Raw genomic sequence first — 6298 nt, forward strand, 5'->3', positions numbered from 1 at the left:
CTCTCTCTCTCTCTCTAGGAAGGTCCTGGGTTCGGGCCTCGCTCGACGCTTAGTTGAGTCCTTTAAAAGATTCTTTAATCACATTCTCTCACCGTACTCAGGAGTTAAATGACCATTAACAGCTTTGTCTCTGTCCGAAAAAGTGCAATATCGTCTATCAGGTGTCATGTCACGTCCTTTATGCTAAGTATTACTGTTGGTCAGGGACCAAAGGGATTTGAGCACGTTAAGTGGATATTTCGCTATATAAAAAAAATCTCAAGTTTTTTGGGGGGGTATATACTAAGATATGGATGCTGCCAGCAATTGTTGCCGAGACCCTAACGACAAGGGTATACCGTGGTGTTATGGAATGACGGCACCGCGATATAAGTGCTGTAGAGGTATATATAACACGATGGCGTCGAATTTCTTCCAATCTTGAGTGATTCGTGTAGAAAAGGAATATCATAACCGTTTCATAACAAAACAAAACAAACAAACTACTTAAATTGGGACGTTTCGGTCTAAAAACCTATGGTCAGGAAATATTGCAATTGGCTAAGAGCGTGAAAAGGAGTATAATATAATATAGGTTTTATGATTTCTTATTGATTAATAATAAATATAGATAGGCGTTTTATACAGCGCGTGATTTAATGAATATGCTTTACAAGAGATATGGAATCAATTGCAACATTTAAGGTGAATGAAGAGACAAGAAGGCACTTTTAACAATTCAAACATTTTGTTTTTTTTCTTCAAAGACAACGCTGTTATCAGTCTGATTCGACGTGCTCTACTTTGTAAGTCTGATAACCTAATTCTTATGGGATCGTTGTTGTAATGGAAATCTCAAAAAATAACCCAAATATTGCACATTACAACAATGTTAAACTACGCCCATAAGTGGGTTCGGATGCCAGACCTGCTTATATGTACACGGAAAATGTCTGCAGAGAGATTTTTCTAGGAACTTTACTTTGTGCAGCTCATTTGTTATCGTTGGGATCTTGAAAGGTGGGGTAAAGAGTGGAGGGGGTTGTTGTGAAGAGACACAATCAACATCAGTTGACGGTACAATGTGTTTAGGGGGCTATTTAGGTTATTTATGGGCTTATTTACGGGAAACGTGGTTCAGCAATATGGTTTTTGCTTCGTACCCGGAAGATACCGAGTTCGATCACCCGCCGCTGCGCTGTGTGGCCTTGAGCAAGTCACCTCGCCCTAGCTTTATTTGCAGCGCTGCATTGCGGTTGAATCCTGGGTTATTCCAGTCTTCCCTTATAATAGACTCTAGAGACAAATGTTTCCTATGGGATGTATAAAGGGAATTTTATTTATTTATTTTTTTAATGTGGCAACTTGTATTGGTTAGACAACTACGATGAAGATGCTGCATAGCAATAGGAATCATTAGTGTGATGTCACGTCCGCCAAGCAACGAGCAACTTGGTTCTAAATTAAGAAAATCGGTATTTTTATTCCTCATACTGTCAATAACTTTGTGATATGTCATGTGTTCAGAATGTATAAAGTTAAAACATGATCTGCTTTATAATGTTTTTCTCCTCTAGATACAATTTTATGCTCGCCGGAGAAGTATACAATTTCATAAGGGCGTCCGCCATTGTTCCGATAGTTTGGAACAATTTACTAAGTTACTATTCGTCATTACGAGGGAAGTGACGTCACGATTGTTGAAGCCTATTACGGTTTCAGTTCTGTATACCACGATATAGTGTGGTCTATGTCAGGCTGGAATGATTCGTGAAGAAAAACGAATATCATAATCGCTTCAAAAAAAAAAAGGACAAAATAATATTAACCGGAACTTTTCGGGCAAAAAAACATTTATCAGTTAATATTGTTTATCGTTAATATTGTGAAAATGAGTACTTTTCATATCTTTTTTTCTTGGTTCATAAGAAATATAAGCAGAAGTTGTATGTAGCGTCTGATTTGTTTAATTTCTTTACAAAATATCCCAAACCAATTAAGACATTTATTATAAATGAAGAGACAAGAAGTTTGTTATCATGCTTCAGAGAAAAAGCTGTTATCGGTTTGGTTGATATCTTACACCTGAGTATCTTGAGATAATGCTATAAAAAGTGTTTTATAAGGATTCATTTTGTGCAACCTATTTCTTATCTTAGTAATGTTGACTTTGAAAGGGAGTGAGGAAATGTGTCAAAGATGAAATACATTATATCCACAATGGCATGAATCTCGTTTTGAGTCTGATTCCTACTTTCCAATTGAGTACTGTGTGAGAGAATGGCCGTAGAGAGCGTTTTCTAAGAACTCAATTTTGTACATCATATTTCTCATTGTATTGCCGTTGATGATGATGATGATGATGATGATGATTGTCATGGTCTCAAGTGAGTAAAGAGCTACTCGACTATGCATAAAGATATATGTAGAATGAGGCCCCAGAATTTACTAGTTACTATAAATGAAAAACAATTAACGATTTGTTTACAATGAAATAAAAATAATGATGAAATTTAATTAAAAGAGATAAACAGTGATCGTGGCAGTTACAAATAGAGATATGAATATTTTACGTAACTTATGATAATATGTCAGGTTCATAAGTTTACGTTTCCAGGCAGTTGATGGGCTTGGATGATCTATTCCTCTGATAACAGGATTGGACTCGTAAAATTCCACTTCCAGGCAATTGGTAAGAAGTTATTGTGTAGTCCTTTGACAGCGGGCTTGGGTTTGATCCTTGAAGATTATACAATCAAAGTTAAAAGCTCCGGCGTCTTAAAGGTGTAGATATAATATCTACAAAGTCCCAAAAGATAAAAATCTTCCAGTATATATATAGGAATAGAACGACTGGCCATCCGGCATAGATTGTGGAGAGAAAGTGAGTGTCAAATGTTAGACCTATCAGCTTTTATAATAAGTGGCTACGTGACAGAATGTATAACAAAAAGTATTCACTAATTAGAAATTAATTCGAGGGAAGGCTATAAAAGGAAAGACGATCTAATATTAGAAGGTAAAGTTTATCTAAGCCTACTGAAATATAACTGGAGTGAGATGAATTCAGTTCTTAATAAAATAAAATTTAATAAGATAATTGTGAACAACCTTTACTGTGACAATGATGATGATGATGATGATGATGATGATGATGATGATTATGATGATGATGATGATGATGATGATGATGACGTCGACAACGATGATGATGATGGAGATTATTTTTTACATTATACCAAGAGTCTCGTACTCCTCTCAGTTATTTAATCATAGACATTTTCAACACTTTTAATAACATATAATTGTTAAATTTGACTTAACATTACCATGTGACTATGTTTCCATAGCTTTTTAAAGGATGTGATTTAACTGTTCCGGCTTAGCACCTTCAGACTTCTTCTTATTCCCTACATTAAAGGAGTATCTCAAAAGAAACCACAATGAAATAATACAGACGCCGCTATCCAATCTTGATGCTGGGGAGTCTCTGGTCTGTCTTCCCACCCTAACCTATATTCCTTGTCAGCTGCACAACAACAGGAGTTGAGCTGAAGATGCATGTTCCTCATATAATTGATTTTATAAGGTTTAGACAAGTAGCCTTCAGTAAGTCTTTCCCACAGTCTCTTCCATGATTGACGGTCGACCATTCCCCGCCACCTACTGTTTCCAGGCTTGCAGTTATCTATTTCAATTACTTTCTGCTAAAAGGGCCATATTTCATAAACAGAGCATCGTCACATCATTTGTGTCGATGAGAGATTCTGTGGGCCTTAAATAAAGGATACCAGCCCTTTCCCCTAAAAATCTTAATTTTTAAAGAACGATACATGATTACAATCAACCATAGATAGTCATACAGAAAACATGGGCCACAGGCCGACCAAAGAGGTATAGAAGTTTTAAAGTTACAGCACTAGGAACAAATATGAGCTATAGGGGTAGATTAAGGAAAGGAAGGACATACAGAGGACACCACACTACAGAATGAGTGTGAGGTGGGTGGGTGAGGAGCTGAGCGTGTACCACTGACAGGTCGGTTCTCTTCTGTCTCCTGTACCTTAAGAGGAAGGGACTCACCTACTCCATAGCCCGGTAAGTAAGTAATCCGATCTTGGTGTTGAGAAAAAAAGACGTCAGGATGCCGACAGGACGCTTCAAATGGTGTGCATGGCGCTGGCGCCTCTTGTGTTGGTTGTGACCATGTGACTATGTCTAAAAATAAAGTACGCAATGTGTAGATGTGATTTTAGGCTTTCTTTTGATGTATTGATTAACGAATTATTTCTAGAAATGAGGGAGTTATTACGGAAATTTCAAAACTTTTCAGCCCACCTTAGTATTTCAACGCAACAATAAATTTGAAAACATTTAGTTCTGTTCACATAGGAAGTCCCGGGTGGGGTTCATGACCTTCCGTAGTGGGAAGAGAGGTCACTTACTGTGTCTTCTATACCCCTGTATCTATTTTCAAACATGATTTCTGTCTTTGTCATGGCATGAGATTACTTGAATTTGTTATGGCTCTGTCCGGGGTCCTTGGCTGAAGGGGAAGAAATCAAATTTATAGTATTGGTTTTGGGAGATGATATTTTTTTTCTTCTGTAAATCATCTCTCAGTTATCGCTATTACAGTTTGTTTTGAATATGATTTGCGAGCAATTGACTGGTTTGCTTCTAGTGGGATCCGTGCTTGTTTGGTTGAGATTTTCAAGTGATCTCAAACTAAGTATAGTGATGGAGTGCTTTTGGAATGTGAATCCGTTCTCTATTTGAACCCATTCACCTTTGTCTTACTTTTTTTTTTTGGTTCTTTAATTATAATACAATACTTTTTTGACTATCCCATTTTCTTCCTTTTCACACTATAAAACCCTTCAGCGGTATGTTATATCGGGATGGCAGATATTTTGAGTATTTGACCTAAACGAATAGCATTAATACCATTTTTGATCGTTTGTATTCTATTCATATTCATAATCTGAAGCCAAGCATTAAAAATGCTCATATTTATATTTTCATTGAAACCGATGGAACAACCGAAGTCTACTACAATCGCAATTTATTCATCGTTCTAAGCTTAATTGGAATTGAAGAATCCAGTACTAAAAGTACTTGGACCATAGTTTTCTGATAAAGCATAATCACCCCAGGTGACTCAACAACTGTGATTTAAATTAAATACTATCTTTTAAATATACACTCACAAGTTCGGGCTAAAAGCCAGAGGTATGGCCTATCTCAATTTATTAAATTACTATATAAGGTGTTGCTATTGTTTCTTGGTTGTATATTTTTACATGTTTGTACATTTGCATATATATATATATATATATATATATATATATATATATATATATATATATATATATATATATATTTAAAATATTTACCACAATGTTTGGGGCAGTCTACATCAATGTTTCAGGCTTAATTTGCCATCTTCAGGACTGAGTTGTTTTGTTGACTGTTGTTGTTTCTTGAAGTGGTTCCGGTTTGAAGTTAATTAAGAGGAATTTGCGCCGATGGGGACACTTTCCGTAGATCTCACTTTTCATGTTGAGTGTGGCTTCATGAGGTTGTTTGATTATAGTATATTTTTCTTCCAGGCATAAGCTACATTGTTTTGATGTTGGTGTGTATCCTGTTGCTTTAGATAACATTTTCCATGAAATGTTGTGGTCTATTTTGTTGTCTTTTAATTTCCAAATATGTTCACAAAACTCAGCGAACATATTTGGAAATTAAAAGACAACAAAATAGACCACAACATTTCATGGAAAATGTTATCTAAAGCAACAGGATACACACCAACATCAAAACAATGTAGCTTATGCCTGGAAGAAAAATATACTATAATCAAACAACCTCATGAAGCCACACTCAACATGAAAAGTGAGATCTACGGAAAGTGTCCCCATCGGCGCAAATTCCCTTTAATTAACTTCAAACCGGAACCACTTCAAGAAACAACAACAGTCAACAAAACAACTCAGTCCTGAAGATGGCAAATTAAGCCTGAAACATTGATGTAGACTGCCCTAAACATTGTGGTAAATATTTTAAATAATAATTCACTCCATTACTACATGTCGAGCACTTTTCGTACCATATTTGTATCAAACACGATTCAATATATATAATATATATATATATATATATATATATATATATATATATATATATATATATATGTATATATATATAAATATATATATATATATATATATATATATATATATATATATATATATATGTGTGTGTGTGTGTGTGTCCGTGTGTGTGTGTATACATTGTCGCCATAGATTCTCAACTT

The 6298-nt window shown here is 35.4% G+C and overlaps 1 protein-coding gene across 1 annotated transcript in view; it reads right to left on the reverse strand.

Annotated features, from left to right (window-relative positions):
* The window catches only part of LOC144956133 (thrombospondin-2-like), a 383991-nt gene extending 378445 nt beyond the window's left edge, over positions 1 to 5546 (reverse strand). Inside the window, exon 1 of the mRNA XM_078886509.1 lies at positions 5376 to 5546. The gene's annotated coding sequence lies outside the window, so the exon portion shown is untranslated. The remainder of the gene's footprint in view (positions 1 to 5375) is intronic.
* Positions 5547 to 6298: the final 752 nt, after the last annotated feature.

The sequence above is a fragment of the Berghia stephanieae genome, chromosome 10, assembly GCF_034508935.2.
Source record: "Berghia stephanieae isolate SIO BIC M18660-M18661 chromosome 10, UCSD_Bste_1.3, whole genome shotgun sequence".
Classification (NCBI taxonomy): Eukaryota; Metazoa; Mollusca; class Gastropoda; order Nudibranchia; family Aeolidiidae; genus Berghia; species Berghia stephanieae.